Here is a 4,964-nt window from a genome sequence, read left to right as displayed (position 1 = left end):
AGACAGAATTTAAGAAAGGATTACTTTTCACTGAATACTTTTCTGTTAGGCAGCTGCTTTTTGAAATTCTATGCATTCACAGATATATATTTTTTCCTTTGTTTCCCACATAAATAGCATACTATATGGTTTGTTGCTTTCTTTTTATGTCTGTTTTCACTTGGTATACTTTTAAGACCTTTCCATATGTGTAGAGCTTCTTCATTCTCTTTAATAGCTGTATAATGAATATACCATAGTTTATTTAACCTTTTGATGGTCAATTAACTTTGTTTGTTTGTTTGTTTGATTTTTGAGATGCAGTCTTGCTCTGTCACCCAGGCTGAAGTGCAGTGGTGTGATCTCGGATCTCAGCTCACTGCAACCTCTGCCTCCTGAGTTCACGCTATTCTCCTGTCTCAGCCTCTTGAGTAGCCGGGATTATAAGCATGTACCACCATGCCCAGCTAATTTTTGTATTTTTTTAGTAGATACGGGGTTTCGCCATGTTGGTCAGACTGGTCTCAAACTCCTGACCTCAGGTGATCTGCCTGCCTCAGCCTCCCAAAGTGCTGGGATTACAGGCATGAGCCACTGGGCCCGACCAATTAAAATTTTTTAAATCTTTTGCTATTACAAAGACTGCTCCTGTGGTTATTCTTGCACATAAGTCACTTCACAACCAAGGGGTATATTCGTAGGATAAATACCTAGGAATAGAATTTTCAAATGTAGTTCAAGAATTGGGCTGGGGGCGGTGGCTCACATTTGTAATTCCAGCACTTTGGGAGGCTGAGGCGGGAGGATGGAGGATTACTTGGGCGCAGGAGTTTAAGACCAGCCTGGGCAACACAGGGAGACCCTGCTTCTTAAAAAAAAAAAAAAAATAGCTGGGCATGTTGAGGCACACCTTTGGTCCCAGCTACTCTGGAGACTGAGCTGAGAGGATGATCTCTTGAGCCCAGGAGGATGAGTCTGCAGTGAGTCCTGATCCCACTACTGCATTCCAGCCTGGAGAACAGAGTGAGACCCTGTCTCAAAAATAATAATAATAATAATTAAAAATGAATTGTTAGAATATATGCTTCCTACATATATTTCTATTTTGCTTACCACTGTACCCCCAGAACTTAGAATAATATTGGCGTATTCTAGGCATTCAATACATACTAGTTGAATGAATTTATACAGCAGGAAGTTAGGTTTGTTTTTCATTCCTTCGGCAGTTATTAACAATCTGAATAATGTTACTTTTTGGGTTTGATGCTTATATGATTCTTATTTCAAGCATTGCCTTTCCCAGGATATCAGATCAATCCCTGTCTCCCTCTGTTGTTCCCTCTACCACAACTGTCTCCCATCTGATTTACAGGCACCTTTTCCATAGCATACTAAGCTTGCCTTTGTCAGAGAATTTGTCACAGATTATTTACCAACTGTCTTTCCCACTAGGCTCCTTCAGGGCAGATGCATTTCTTAGAGGGCCAGCTACATAGCACATGCTTAATACTTACTGCTTATGTTTATGTAATGTAAATTCAGACGATTATCACTCTCTGGCTCTTGTCAGAGCAAATGCAAATGTTCTCCAGAGAAAAACACCTTCCAATTAGGCCCTAATATGAGCTGACAACCAAAAATCTTCAAAATAAATAAAGAACCAATCAGCATGAAAAAAAGTCAACTGAAAATTAAAAGTAACACATTTGGGACCTTGATATGGTTTGGATCTTTGTCCCTACCCAAATCTCATGTTCAACTGTAATCCCAGTGTTGGAGGTGGGGCCTGGTGGGAGGTGATTGGATCATGGGAATGGTTTCTAATGGTTTAACACCATCCCCCTGAACACTGTCCTTGTGATAATGAGTGAGTTTTCGCATGACATCTGGTTGTTTAAAATTGTGTGGTGCTTCCACCCCGCACCTTTTCCTCCTGCTCTGGCCATGTAAGACTTGCCTGCTTCCCCTTCACCTTCTGCCGTGATTGTAAGTTTTCTGAGGCCTCTCCAGCTGTGCTTCCTATATAGCTTGCCGAACCATGAGCCAATTAAACCTATTTTCTTTATCAGTTATCCAGTCTAAGGTATTTCTTTATATCAATGAGACAACAGACTAACACAGACCTCAAGACTCCAGATATTAGAATGATCAGATAAACAGAACAGTTGGCCATACTCTGTTTCCGTGGGTTCAGCATCTGTGGATTCAACCAACCTCAGATGAGAAATACTCAGGGGAAAAAAAAATTCCACAAAGTTCCAAAAAGCAAAACTTGAATTTGCCACATGCAAGTAGTACCTTGAATCCACACAAATAGAGTGATATGTAGGCATCTTATTAGATATTATAAGTAATCTAGAAATGATTTAAAGTATATGGGAGGATGTGCATAGGTTATACGCAAATACTATGCTGTTTTATACAAAGGACTTGAGCATCCTTGGAGTTTGGTATCTGCAGGGGTTCCTGGAACGAGTACCCCTGCAGATACCAAGAGAAAACTGTATACAGTAACTCAACGTGAAAGATGTAAAGAAATTCGAAAAATCACACAATGGAAAACAATAGGAATCTATAAAAACAAAAAGGTAGATCTGAAAAATAATCAAATGGAATCTGAAATAGTATTTCTCAAGTTTTAACATGCATAGGAATCCTTGGGGAGCTTACCAAAATGCAGAATGCGATTTGGTAGGTCTAGGATGTGACTCAGACTCTGCCTTTATAATAGCTCTCAGAGTGATTTTGATGCTGCTAGCCCATGGACTTTAAGTAGGAAAAGAATACTAGCTTATAGATAGGAATAAATTATCCAGGATGCATCACAGAAAGACAAAAAGGTGAAAAATACAAGAGGTTAAGAAATGAGAAGGATGCAACAACAAAGTGTAACATGTCAGTCAGGTTCAGTGGCTCACTCCTGTAATCCCGTCACTTTGGGAGGCTGAGGCAGGCAGATGACTTGAGGTCAGGAGTTCGAGACCAGCCTGGCCAAAATGGTGAAACCCTGTCTCTACTGAAAATACCAAAAAATTAGCCAGGCGTGGTGGTGCACGCCTGTAATCGCGGCTATTCAGGAGGCTGAGGCAGGAGAATCACTTGAACACATGAGGTGGAGGTTGCAGTGAGCCGAGATCGCACCACTGCACTCCAGCCTGGGCGACAGAGAGACACCATCTCAAAAAAAAAAAAAAAAAAAAAAAAAGGAAGTCTAACATGTCAACTAAAGTCCCAGAAAGGGAGAATGTTAAAAGAGAGAAGGCCCACTCTACATTTGCAGGACCTGGAGCAAACTCGCAAGTGCACACCCACATACCATATAAGATACATTTAACAGTTAAAAGTTAATACCCAAGCTAATCCACAGTTAAATAAAATATGCTCTGGGAGGGGCATGGTGGCTCACATCTGTAATCCCAACACTTTGGGAGGCCAAGGTGGGTGGATTGCTTGAGGATAGGAATTCGAAAACAGCCCGGGCAACATACTGAGACCCCCTGTCTCTACAAAACAAACACACACGCAAATTAGCCAGGCATGGTGGCACATACCTGTAGTCCTAGCTACTTGGGAGGCTGAGGTGGGAGGATCACTTGAGCCTGTGAGGTAGAGGCTGCAGTGAGCTGTGATTGCATCACTGCACTCCAGCTTGGGCAACAGAGTAAGACCCTGTTTAAAAAAAAAAAAAAAAAAGGGCTGGGTGCAGTGGCTCATGCCTGTAATCGCAGCAGGTTGGGAGGCCAAGGTGGGCATATCACAAGGTCAGGAGTTCGAGACCAACCTGGCCAATATGGTGAAACCCTGTCTCTACTAAAAATACAAAAATTAGCCAGGTGTGGTGGCAGGCACCTGTAGTCCCAGCTACTCAGGAGGCTGAGGCAGGAGAATCACTTGAACCTGGGAGGGGGAAGTTGCAGTGAGCCGAGATAGTGCCATTGCACTCCAGCCTGGGCAACAAGAGCAAGACTCTGTCTCAAAAAAAAAAAAAAAAAAGAAGAAGAAAAAAAATATTCTGGCAAGGCACAGTGACTCAGGCCTGTAATTCCAGCACTTTGGGAGGCCAAGAAGAGAGGATTGCTTGCATCTAGGAGTTCAAGATCAGCCTGGGCAACATAGTAAAACCCCATGTCTACAAAAAATAAAAAATTAGCTGGGCATGCTGGCATGCACCTGTATTCTCAGCTACTTAGGGGGCTGAGGTGGGAGGATCACTTGAGCCCAAAAGGTCCAGGCTGCATTGAGTGGTGATTGTGCCATTGTACTCAGCCTGGGGACAGAGTGAGACCCTGTCTCAAAAGTCTATCTATCTGTCTATCTATCTATCTCTATATTCTGTCCTCAGTTTTCATAATTATACCTTGATGACAACCCAGAATGCCAGGTTCAAATTTAGCCAGCTTGAACTTCTTAGAGTCATGTGCTAGAAAATTACAGATTAGGAAAAGATATCTCTTGGCCTGTTCCTTTCCTTATACCACTTCAGGGTCTTGCATCACAGTGCATTTTGTACCTATGCGTGTGGACATCCTAACCTAGACATCCAAGCTCCCTTCATACCCTGCTTACATCAATGCCTGGGCAACTCCTTGGGACATGTGGTGCACATACCAGCAAATGATCTGCCCTTTAAGGGAAGGACCCAGGGAAGATACCCAAGTCGAATTTGGAAGGGGTGTATGGGGCCATTTGGGTAGAAAAAGGCAGGGAGGGTGACCTGAAATATCATCTAATGGTGGCGAGGCTGATTCTGGGTGGGCATGTCCACTTGATTCCAGGGACTCCTTGCTGCATGTAAAGGTATGTGGCTATAGGAGGACCAGAGCAGGACCTGCCCTCTAAACATGGGCCACCAATCCACCTTACCTGTGTCTAGGAATGGTATTGTAACAGATCATGCTAGAAAATTTTTAGGAGTGATACATTCTCAAATACAGGAAGTTCATCAAATACCAGGTAAAAGAAGTAAAAGTAAATCCACAATTAGA

The sequence above is a fragment of the Pan paniscus genome, chromosome 1 (genome assembly GCF_029289425.2).
Source record: "Pan paniscus chromosome 1, NHGRI_mPanPan1-v2.0_pri, whole genome shotgun sequence".
In the NCBI taxonomy this organism is placed as follows: Eukaryota; Metazoa; Chordata; class Mammalia; order Primates; family Hominidae; genus Pan; species Pan paniscus.
The sequence above is the reverse complement of the archived record's forward strand: the minus strand, read 5'-3'. Positions refer to the sequence as shown.